Below are 13,330 nucleotides of genomic sequence, written 5' to 3' on the forward strand. Positions count from 1 at the left end.
TGCCCCCGGAGATACCGAGCTAATGGTTCTGAATGCACGTTGGAATTCTTTTTAAAGCCCTTTGTGTCCTGGTGAATACAAGAGCCAACCAAATGAGAACCAACCATCATCTAGCCTCTCTGTGATCAGCGCGTAGTTCCCAGACCAGCAACAGTGGCGTCACCTGGGAGCACATTGGATATGCAAAATCTCAGGTAACCTACTGCTTCCTGCATTGGAGCCAGACCTCCAGGTGAGTGTGTGCACACATTAATGTCTGAGAAATGCTGTTGCAGAGTCACGCAGAAACTTGGCACTAACAGGATGCACTTGGAGAGTCCCCTGCCGTAAGTAACTTTCAGTTTCGCTGTCTACATGATGGTGAAAATAATAGTACTGTCTCACATGGATAAGGGAATCATGATCATCAGGTGAAATGCCACATTAAGCATTTGGTAAGTAATAGCTTTGTTACCACTCTCTCTGTCTCCTTTATCCCTCCGCCCGATGTGGTGGGGGTGGAGCAGAGCAAGTACACTGTTTACTCCTAGGATGCTGGCTATGGGATCCCACGAAGCACAGCTAATAGGAGGCTTGCAGATGCAGCACTCTCATCTAAATTAAACATTTCCCACTATAAGCACACAAACAGGTTGCAGCTCCCTTGACTTTCTGCATCACCCAAAACACCCACCATGATCTGGGCTCTGGACACCCTGTCTACTCAGTTACCCAGTCACCATCCTGCTGGGAGTGCTGTGTGAGGCTGCACCCTATTACACAGGCAATTTGTTTCCATGAGCTGCATAGTGACTTGGCCCCCACCATGCGTGAGACTGGCATTTCCACAAGACTGCAAGGCACAACAATTTCAAGAGGCAGATCATTTAAAACTAATTATTGGAACTCAACTGGCTTTTACAAGGAATTAATTTAAGGAATCCAAGGTGCCAGAGGGAGAATAGAAGAGATGGAGTGGGGAGGGGCATGGTTTTTAATTTTAAAGCAGCCTGGGATCTATTTAGCGAGATTGCAAACATAAGGTTGTGTCCAGAGAGCAACCTAATACTTTGTATTGCTCTCTTTCTGCAGAGTCCCACTGTCCCCTGTGATTGGATGGAGTGTCTCGCATTTTACATTGTCCCCAAGAGGAGAGAAGCCCTTTGGAAAAGTCTGAAAAGCTAACATTGAACTGGGACATAACAGCAGCCTTGGGACATCAGAGCCTGCTTGTGCCTGCTCGCCAGTGTTGGATGTTTTTATGTGCACTCCATTAAGAGCTTCCATCTCTCTGGACAAAGGGGAGAAGCGCTTCCATGGTGGGTGGCCCCAATTAAACCCTGTGCCTAGTGAGTTTCCGCCCAGGCTGACTGGAAGTCAGCCAGGCCTGATTAGAGAGCAGGTACCTCAAATGGCCCAGCACGGCCATAATGAAATAGCCCTGGAAAATTGCTAAATGACACAGAGGAAAATCATTACAATTGAAATGCCTCCCTCCCCCTTACCCTTTCTAACATAAAGAAACACTTCAGAATTGCCTAAATATTGCTTTGCCCAGTGAGTTAACTGTATAGTAAATGAAAGATCTCTCACAAAACACACAGCTTTGAGCACACTGCTTTCATTATGAAATGTTTATTTTGTTGAAAAGCACATAAAGAAGACAAAAACAGAATAAAGAGGAAGCAAAAGCAACTTTCCCCGACTCCACCCCTAAAAAACAAATAAATTGTCACATACACTATAGAATCGACTAGTAGGCTTAATATGGAAGGATTTTAGATATTTTTTCACTTAAAATAGTAATAAATATTTACTTTTTATGACAAAATCAATACAAGCTCTTCTTGAAAACATTGAAAAACACAGAAAAGTATAATGAGAGAGTAAGAATGGCTCAGGTGCTGTGGTTCATACCTGTAATCCTACCACTGTGGGAGCCCAAGGCAGGAGGATCCCTTGAGCCCAGGAGTTTGAGACCAGCCTGGGCAGCATAGTGAGACCGTGTCTCTCTCTTTTTTTTAATTGAGATGGAGTTTCGCTCTTGTTGCCCAGGCTGGAGTGCAATGGTGCAATCTCAGCTCAGCACAACCTCCACTTCCCGGGTTCAAGCGATTCTCCTGCCTCAGTCTCCCAAGTAGCTAGGATTAGAGACATGCACCACCATGCCCAGCTAAGTTTGTATTTTTAGTAGAGATGGGATTTATTCATGTTGGTCAGGCTGGTCTCAAACTCCCGACCTCAGGTGATCTGCCCACCTCAGTCTCCCAAAGTGCAGGGATTACAGGAGTGAGCTACTGCAAAGTAACTCCGCATCCATTCATCCACCCCTCAGAAATAACCAGAGTGAACATGATGTGGTATGTCTTCCTTCTGTAAACACTGTTTCACATAGTTGAGAATGCATTGTATATACTTTTGTGTTCTACCTTGACTAGTACTATATATGGAATGTGTTGCAGATATTAAGATTCCCTGGGCAATTATCATTAATGGCTGGGACATCATCCATTAAAGGAGTGTAACGTAATGCACTTAGCAAAAATTTGGATGTCGCTTTGTCACGGGGCTACTAAGCTATGATAAGCAGTAGCAACATCTGCACCATATAATGGGGAAGGGAAATGGGGACTCATGTTCAATAGGGTCCCCAATCCTTCAATCCTCCACCAACACCGTGAGAGGGTTATTACTCATCCACTTTAACAGATAAGGAAACGGGGGCTCATTGATAGGTGAGATCACTGGCTGAGGTCAAAGAGCAAGGAGGCAGAGCCAGGATGATGACCCAGGTGTGTCACATTCTTTTTTCATCTTTATTCCTCATCTATTCTGTGTAGACACAGAGCAGTGTAGTAAAAAGAGCATGGTTTTGGAGTCCAGGTATGATTTGTCTTATACCTTGCAAATGTTAGGTGCCCAATAAATACCTGTTGCCTAAATGCTTTTTATTTTAATTAAAATTTTATGCATGCTATCACTCACAAACCTGGTGATTGCACCTGCTAAATGTTAGATTTGGAAGGCCATATCTTTTCACAAGAACTACGATTTAGAATTCAGCTTTACCTATGAAGGGTATCTTAAGTTTCATTGATAATGTAGAGCCGGGAAAACAGAAGCAAGACAAGGCATGACTATATCTCAGAAAGTCCCATTGTAGGGGAGAGAGACCCTAGTTTGGTTTAGAAAAGAAGAGTAGTGATAATGATTAAATGTACTCTCATTAATTGATTGCTTCCCTGGAGTGGGGCCAAACACATTACCGTTTAAGGAAAATAAGCATCAAAGTAGTTTTATAATCTGGAAAATGAAAGCAAGACTGTCTAATGTGCAAAGAGGTAATTACCAGCTGACATAATTTGGATAAGAGGCAAATTATGCAAAGAGGCAATGGTAGAATTGGAAACTAGGTCCGAATCTGTTGTATTGTAGAAACACAGGCTAAGTTCATCTCCCCATTCTTTACTGGGTAGCCTGAGGCATTGAACCAGTGGGTGTGAACCACCCCAAGTCATACCAGCAGTCATTTCAGGTTTCTAGGGTGTTCTAATGTAGGAAGAGAAGCCCCTTGTACTCCGGAAACCTGCCGACAGATGTCTGTATAGCCATCCCTGAAGGCTTCACCAGAAAATACCTCAGCTGGAAATGGGTTTGGAAGTCATCCCTAATAGTCGGAATTACATGAAAAAAAGTACCTTCACAGCTCACATGGGCTATCGCTGTTGCCATTCACAGGCCTGACCCAAAATGGCATTTATATGCTTAAATTCTAGGGAAAAAGGAGTTAAAGGAAGCAGAAATCAAGACATGCCAGGGAGAGGAGAAAATTTATGAAAGTAAAAAACCTTAGAAAGCAAAAATCAAAACCAACAACCATCAAAGGGATGTAACACAATGTAAAATAAACCATTAATAGTGTGTGAAAAGGGAGCATGGAATAATACAAGTTAGTATGTACTAAATCGGAATAGCTAACTCCTTTGACCCTTACAACAGCCCTCTGAGACAGGAAATATAAATATGTAAATGACTGTTGATAAACTCCAGGCTAGAGCACAGAGTGCCATCCACTTGAATCTCCTTTTTTGTTTGTTTGTTTGTTTTTTAAGACAGAGTCTCACTCCAGTTGCCCAGGCTGGAGTGCAGTGATGCAACCTTGGCTCACTCCAATCTCAACCTCCTGGGCTTGGGTGATTCTCCCATCTCAGCTGAATCTTTTTTTTTTTTTTTAATCCTTCTGTATAAGCTAGATGACAGCTGAGTTCACCCTGTCCCTTGAAATGTGAACACCATCAATGTGATCCCTAAATCCCATATAGTGTAGGACGTCTAGCATCCTTGCCAGGACTTGAGTGACCTCCTAGGGATCTTCTTCCTCATGTTCACCCACTCTTAACTCTCCACTGTTCTTTCCTCTGTCCTACATCAAACCAGACATAGAAGGTAGCTCCTTTAGTTTGTCCCAAACCACTTAAGGAAGGCATGCACATATGTGTGTGCATGCACTCATTTGTTTGGCAGTTGTTAAATTTTGAAAACTCACACTGGTTTTATTTTATCATGGTAAAATACACATCACATAAAATTGACCATCTTAGCCATCTGAAAGTGTAGAATTCAGTGACATTAAGTGCATTCATGATGTTGGGCAACCATCCCCGCCATAGAATGAGGTTTACATCACACAGGTGGAAACCAACTTAAAGTGAGTATCAGATATCCTGTTTCTTACAAGTGGCCACCCACCAGGTTTCTTAAGTCTCTGTATTCCCCAGCGACTCCCCTTCCTCTCCCTTTTCCCTATTTTATGTGCAGAACTATTTAGCCTGCACCCCATTCAGTTCCAGACCTATCTGAGCATATCAAATAACTAATTAATGTGCTCTGAAGAAATAAAAGATTGTTAATTCCTTGCCTCATTCCTCAGTCAAACAGAATAACTGACAGAGGGCATCTCAGCTCCCCATTCTGCTTGCCCAGTTCTCCCAAGTGAACAGCAACTGAGAAAAGATGAATTACTTCATGGCTATGAAGGATGTCATTTCCCTCAGAAGACAGAAACATTAATCATCAGCTTCAACTTAACACAAAAAATGGCTGTTGTTGTCAATTTCTAAAATGTGAAAGCTGGAATGCATTCTCTCCACCATGGAACTGGAGTGAAACCAAGCCCAGTCTTCTCATCATGGGTTCAGATCGACCCAGTGGGTCTATTTATAAATGTAACCACCGAAAGGTCAATTCTACAGGTCTTAATTGGAGGAGCACTCAATTTGGCATCAGCCTAAGCTCAGATTTCTTCATGGGAAGCCTTCCAAACCATTCCTAACTTCTCCAGCATGGATTTATATCCCTTCCCTATGCTCTTTGAACATCCATAGAGCTCTTCGAACTCTGTCATAGAACATAGAAAATTAAACCAAAAATTAAAATAAAGTAGAATGACTTCTCTGCGGGACTTTGAGACTCTGAGATCCAGGAGCTATGTACACACTATCTTTAATGGTGGTTCTTTACTGGGGACATTCTCCACCCAGGGAACATATGGCAATGTCTGGAGGCATTATTAATGATCACAACTAGGCTGGGGGTTGTTGGGATATCGTGTGCAGAGATCAAGGACGCTGCTCAACCTTCTGCACTTCACAGGACCCCACAAGAAAAAGTTATTTGGTCCAAAGTATCAATAATGCCAAGATTGAGAAACTTTAATACTTAAGGTTATTCATTTAGCAAATATTAAGCACTCTGTATGTGTCACACCTTGTGCTAAGGGATGGAAATATCTTGTGCCTGTTTTTCCATCCCCCATCCCTCTCCAAGACATTTGAGAATGTTCAACTCTTGCTCTGTTGCCCAGGCTGGAATGCAGTAGTGTGATCTCAGCTCACTGCAACCTCCACCTCCTGGGTGCAAGCAATTCTTGTGCCTCAGTCACCCAAGTAGCTGGGATAACAGGCATGCATCATAACACCCGGCTAATTTTTATATTTTTGGTAGAGACAGGGTTTCACCATGTTGGCCATGCTGGTCTCGAACTACTTGCCTCAAGCGATCAGCCTCCTTCAGCCTCCCAAACTGTTGGGATTACAGGCATGAGCCACCATGACTACCTATGTTTTCTTACTGTAATTTTTATTTTTGTGATAATTATAGTAAATACCCGGTAAACATTAAAGGATGTAGTCTCCTACATTAACTCCACATATACAATATTAATTCATATAATCTTCACAATCACTCTGTAGTGTTACTGTCTACTTCTCCCGTCACTCTTCCTTTTTAAACAAATGGTAGAGAGTAAGCTCAGAATGGTTGGGTAACTTTCCCGAGGCAATATAACATTTGATTTATGTTTCCTTGATTCATAGCCACTATACCCAATTGCCTGCCAGCTTAAAAGCAATTGCGAATCATACTATCTGTGTCAGAGGGCTGTTAAAAACATTATTTATGCTGTCTTGTTTGGTGTGTTTAATGACTCCAACACGGTAGCAGATTTAGAGATGCTAGATTGTCACTCAAGGTGAGTGAGAAGGAAATTTAAAAAGCAGCCATGATTGCAGGGGATTTAGAAGCCAAATTATTCCCCAGGGATAGTGAAACTTTCTTGAAGACCCTCTGCAGGAGAGTGAGCAGGTATATGCTGGACAGAGGCAAACTTGACGAATGGAAGAAAACAGAGCAAGAATCCTGGTGGATGATGTTGATGAGATCCCAGACCAATTGACAAAAGAATTTCTTAGAATCTGTATCTACCTCTTTTCAGAAAATGTTTCTATATCTTCACACAAGTGAAGAATATTCTGTGCCCTCTCATATTACCAGGATGAAACGTGCAAGGATCTTAGGGGAAATGTCTACAAGAAGAAGTGGGGAAGGAGCTGGAAAGGCTTCGAAACTCATCAGATCACAATGTGAGTGGGCATGACCCCAAGTGAAGGAGAGAGAGAAAAAATGGGTACAGAGTCACAGACTTAGACTCAACTTACACTTAGACTTCTAACTCAACTTAGACATCCGTGTAGTAGAAAGAAGGTTCCAGAAGCCACAGAAGAGGACTCAAGTCACAGTCAGCCATTAGAGGAGTCCCATGTCTCCTAGAAATGGGTCTGCCTGGCTGGATGCAATGGCTCACGCCTGTAATCCCAGCACTTTGGGAAGTGGAGATGGGTGGATCACTTGAGGTCAGGACATTGAGACCAGCCTGGTCAATGTGGAGAATCCCTGTCTCTACTAAAAATACAAAAAATTAGCCAGGTGTGGCGGTGGGCACCTGTATTCCTAACTATTTGGGAGGCTGAGGCAGGAGAATCACTTGAACCCAGGAGGCAGAGGTTGCAGTGAGCCGAGATTGGGCCACTGCACTCCAGCCTGGCCAACAGAGTCAGACTCCACTTCAAAAAAAAAAAAAAAAAAAAAAGAAAAGAAAAGAAAGAAAGAAATGGATCTGCCTTAGTAACTCTGCTACACACACTCACTGCTCACTGGCTAGGGGCCACCCCCTAGAAGTGTGGCCTGTGCCCTTGGTCAATTACCCACCCTGTAGTTGAATGTTTATGTGGCACATCTTCATGGCCACCACACCAGGCACTTTTAAATGTTGGATGAAACAAACACAAATCCTCTGCTTTCAATTCAACTAGACACGCATGTACTCAAACACATGCCCTTTGGGCAAACAGCACATCACCTTCCTGCCCTCTGAGTTGCACCTGAGGCCCACTTTGTAGAATTAGCTTAAAACCAGTGAGCTCATCAGCTTTCAGGACATGTTATAAATGCCCCTCTCTGTACACTGACCTTTTTCCATTCCACCCCACCTCCCCCCTCAAAAATGTCCGATTATTGTCTGGCCCTCCTGTTGCTTTCTGCAGCCACTAGTCCTGAGATAATAAGCTATAAACACTGTAATCATGTGTAAACAATACCTTTCTGAGGTGAGCTCCAAGCAAACAAGGCAGTTCAATAGCCTTCTCTTGTCCTGACAGTCCTGCCTGTCCTCCTTCCAGCAGCACGGATGATGGGAGGAGCCAGCCTGACCTGCTGGACCCCGGCCAGCCAGCTGGGAGTCCTCTGGCGGGACCTGAAATAGTGATCGAGTGGGCAGCTGGAGGTGAAGGACTTTCAGGATCCTACCTGAGTGCTGCATAGGTGGCCGCAGGGCACTTGACTCAGATCCAAGAGAGGCACCTGGCTCCATGCTGGCACAGTGCCAGTTTTAGAGGGTAAAACTTGCCCTGAATGATGGTGTCTGGACTCAGTTCATGTTTTATTGTTGTGTGTCTCTTTAAAATTAATTCCTCAGTGAAAGATGTTTGAAACCTAAGCCTCCTCATTCTCCCTCCCCATTTTATTTTCAGTTGCAGGCATTTGTCCCTGTTGAAAATCAGGGCAATTACTGTTCAGCAAATTGCTGCTGGAAACTGGATTCCTGAGCAGTGCCAGGCACAATTGTTGAAATACTGAAGCTTCTCCTAGGTCTAGAAACTACCAAGGAAAAGGCAAAACTGTTCATTTCCTGGAGCATCCAAGGCTGTGCCTAGTGTAGTGATGAGGAAGGGATGATTTCTCAAAAATGTTGGAACACAGAGATGTAGGAACTGACTTTCAAAACTCCGTATGGACTAGTACAGTCGTTCTCAAAGGGTGGTTCCCAGACCAGCAGCATCAGCATCACCAGGAAGCTCATTAAACATGCAGAGTTTTGATACATCCAGTCCACACCTACTGAATCAGGAACTCTGGGGGGAGGACCCAGCTCTCTGTTTTCACAAGTTCAGCAGGGGGTTCTGATCACCACCAAAGTTTGAGAATCCCTTCTCCAGAGACAAAGGTGGTGCTTGTTGTTATTCACAAATAAGGAGAACACAAAAGTTTGCTTATAGAATAATCCTATCATGCTGCTATAGTTTGGATGTTTGTCCCCCAAATCTCATGTTGAAAACTGATCCCCAATGTTGGAGACGGGGCCTATTGGGAGGTGTGTTGGTCATGGGGGTGGATCCCTGGTGAATGTCTTGGTGCCCTCCTCATGGGAATGAGGGAGTTCTTACTCTCTTGGTTCCTGAAAGAGCTGATTATTAAAAAGACTATCCCCTCACTCATCCTTGTCTCCTCTCCCTTCATGAGATCTCTGCACATACAGTCCCCCTTCCCCTTCCACTATGAATGGAAACAGCCGAGGCCCTCACCAGAAGCAGATGCTGGTGCCATGCTGTTTGTACAGCCCGCAGAATCATGAGCCAAATGAACTTCTTTTCTTTATAAAGCAGCAGTTCCCAACCTTTTTGACACTAGGGACCAGTTTCATGAAAGACAATTTTTCTACAGATCAGGGGCAGGTTGAGGATTTTGGGATGATTCAATTGCATTACATTTGTTGTACACTTTATTTCTATTACTATTACATTGTAACATATAATGAAATAATTATACAATATACCATAATGTAGATTCAATGGGAACCCTGAGCTGCTTTTCCTGCCACTAGACTGCTCCATCTGGGGATGATAGGAGACAGTGACAGATCAGGCATTAGATTCTCATAAGGAGTGTATAACCTATTTCCCTCACATGCACACTTCACAGTATAGTTTGCATTCCTGTGAGAATCTAATGCAGCTGCTGCTCTGACAGGAGGCAGAGCTCAAGTGGTAATGAGAGCAATGGGGAGCGACTGTAAATACAGATGAAGCTTCACTCACCCACTGCTCACCTCCTGCTGTGCAGCCCAGTTCCTAACAGGCCACAGACAGGTACTGATCCATGGCCCGGGGGTTAGGGACCCCTGTTATAAAGTACCCAGCCTTGGGCATTCCTTTATAGCAACACAAACAGACTAAGACACGTGCCTTATCACAATGTATTTGTCTAAATACTTACTGAACTACTACTGTGTACCAGGATCTACATTAGGCATAGGAGGATGTAATGGTAAATAAAAACGGACATGGTTCTTGTTCTCATGAACTTACCTTTTAGTCAAGAGAACTGATATTAAATAAACACAAACAAGTACATAAGTACTAATTATTTAAGGTGCTTTGAATAAAATAAAGTTGGGGTTTTTCCCCCCTTTTTAAGACAGAGTCTCACTCTGTCGCCCAAGCTGGAGTGCAGTGGCATGATCTCGGCTCACTGCAACCTCTGCCTCCTAGGTTCAAGCAATTTTCATGCCTCAGCCTCCTGAGTAGCTGGGACCACAGGCATGCACCATCTTACCCAGCTAATTTTTGTATTTTTAGGGGAGACGGGGTTTCACCATGTTGGCCAGGCTGGTCTTGAACTCCTGACCTCAAGTGATCCACTTGCCTTGGCCTCCCAAAGTGCTGGGATTACAGGCATGAGCCACCGTGCCCAGCCTAAAATAAAGTTTCTTAAATAACAATAGCAAAAGACCTGATCCAGTATGCGAGATTAAGGAAAATTTGTGTGGAAATTATACTTGAGATATAAAGGAAGCATAGAAATTACATAGGTAAAATTTGAAATGGAGGTGCCTTTTTCAGGCAAAGAGAACAGCACATGCTAAGATCTTGCATCTAGGTGACAATGTCTCACTCAACTGACAAGATCAGGGTGGTCAAAGTACAGGAATCAAAGGGCATATACTTATGAGACAGGATAAGTAAAAGATACTTGGAGTCATATTAAAAGTGTTGATCTTTATTGTAAGATCCATAGGCAACCGTTGAGGTTTTTTTTTTTTTAGACAGAGTCTCGCTCTGTTGCCCAGGCTGGAGTGCAGTGGCACGATCTTGGCTCACTGCAAACTCCCTCTCCTCAGTTCAAGCGACTCTCCTGCCTCAGCCTCCTGAGTAGCTGGGATTACAGGTGGGCACCACCACACCCAGCTAATTATTGTATTTTCAGTAGAGACAGGGTTTCACCACATTGGTCAGGCTGGTCTCAAACTCCTGACCTCAAGATCTGCCTGCCTCGGCCTCCCAAAGTGCTGGGATTACAGCCGTGAGCCACCATGCACGGCCACCATTAGAAAGTTTGAAGATGGGGGAGGGGCAATGGGAGAAAATGGCATTTGGAAAAATCCCATTCTCATTGATGCATGAGAATGGATTGGAAGAGGACTGTTAGGAGGGCATTACAGTTGTTCAGGCCAAAGATGAGACAGGGGATACCAGCGTAGTGGAGGGGGAGATTCAAGACATCAAAGGAATTACAAGGTCTTGGGAAGAGTCTATCACAGGTCCCAGGTGAGACTGACAAAGGTGACAAGGATGGGCCTCATTTCTGTCTTGCATGCCTGGAGGAATGGGGAAACTATTCAATGAGGTAACATCACTGAAAAGCATCAGGTTTGGGACAGGGTGAGTGGTGAGACACACGGAGTGAAGTTTTTAAAATGCCGAGTGTTAGCGGCCCTTGAGATTTAAAGATGTAAGCCTACTGAGGTTTTTTGCATCGATGTTCATTAGGGATATTGGTCTAAAATGCTCTTTTTTTGTTGTGTCTCTGCCAGGCTTTGGTATCAGGATGATGCTGGCCTCATAAAATGAGTTAGGGAGGATTCCCTCTTTTTCTATTGATTGGAAGAGTTTCAGAAGGAATGGTACCAGCTCCTCTTTGTACCTCTGGTAGAATTCAGCTGTGAATCTGTCTGGTCCTGGACTTTTTTTGGTTGTTAGGCTATTGATTATTGCCTCAATTTCAGAGCCTGTTATTGGTCTATTCAGGGATTCAACCTCTTCCTGGTTTAATCTTGGGAGGGTGTGTGTGTCCAGGAATTTATCCATTTCTACTAGATTTTCTAGTTTATTTGCATAGAAGTGTTTATAGTATTCTCTGATGGTAGTTTGTATTTCTGTGGGATCAGTGGTAATATACCCTTTATCATTTTTTATTGCATTTATTTGATTCTTCTCTTTTTTCTTCTTTATTAGTCTTGCTAGCAGTCTATCAATTTTGTTGATATTTTCAAAAAACCAGCTCCTGGATTCATTGATTTTTTTAAAGGTTTTTTTGTGTGTCTCTATCTCTTTCAGTTCTGCTCTGATCTTAGTTATTTCTTGCCTTCTGCTAGCTTTTGAATGTGTTTGCTCTTGCTTCTCTAGTTCTTTTAATTGTGATATTAGGATGTCAATTTTAGATCTTTCCTGCCTTCTCTTGTGGGCATTAAGTGCTATAAATTTCCCTCTACACACTGCTTTAAACATGTCCCCGAGATTCTGGTATGTTGTGTCTTTGTTCTCATTGGTTTCAAAGAACATCTTTAGTTCTGCCTTCATTTTGTTATGTACCCAGTAGTCATTCAGGAGCAGGTTGTTCAGTTTCTATGTAGTTGAGCTGTTTTGAGTGAGTTTCTTAATCCTGAATTCTACTTTGATTGCAGTGTGGTCTGAGAGACAGTTTGTTACAATTTCTGTTCTTTTACATTTGTTGAGTCATGCTTTACTTCTAACTATGTGGTCAATTTTGGAATAAGTGCTGATGAACATCGATGCAAAAATCCTCAATAAAATACTGGCAAACCGAATCCAGCAGCACATCAAAAAGCTTATCCACCTTGATCAAGTAGGCTTCATCCCTGGGATGCAAGGCTGTTTCAACATACACAAATCAATAAATGTAATCCATCATATAAACAGAACCAAAGACAAAAACCACATGATTATCTCAACAGATGCAGAAAAGGCCTTTGAAAAAATTCAACAGCCCTTCATGCTAAAAACTCTGAATAAATTAGGTATTGATGGGACGTATCTCAAAATAATAAGACCTACTTATGACAAACCCACAGCCAATATCATACTGAATGGGCAAAAACTGGAAGCATCCCTTTGAAAACTGGCGCAAGACAGGGGTGCCCTCTCTCACCACACCTATTCAACATAGTGTTGGAAGTTCTGGCTAGGGCAATCAGGCAAGAGAAAGAAATAAAGGGTATTCAATTAGGAAAAGAGGAAGTCGAATTGTCCCTGTTTGCAGATGACATGATTGTATAGTTAGGAAACCCCATCGTCTCAACCCAAAATTTCCTTAAGCTGAGAAGCAACTTCAGCAAAGTCTCAAGATACAAAATCAATGAGCAAAAATCACAAGCATTCTTATACACCAATAACAAACAGAGAGTCAAATCATGAGTGAACTTCCATTCACAAGTGCTTCAAAGAGAATAAAATACCTAGGAATCCAACTTACAAGGGATGTGAAGGACCTCTTCAAGGAGAACTACAAACCACTGCTTAACTAAATAAAAGAGGACACAAACAAATGGAAGAACATTCCATGCTCATGGATAGAAAGAATCAATATCGTGAAAATGGCCATACTGCCCAAGGTAATTTATAGATTCAATGTCATCCCCATCAAGCTACCAATGACTTTC

This window comes from Chlorocebus sabaeus, chromosome 5, assembly GCF_047675955.1.
Source record: "Chlorocebus sabaeus isolate Y175 chromosome 5, mChlSab1.0.hap1, whole genome shotgun sequence".
In the NCBI taxonomy this organism is placed as follows: Eukaryota; Metazoa; Chordata; class Mammalia; order Primates; family Cercopithecidae; genus Chlorocebus; species Chlorocebus sabaeus.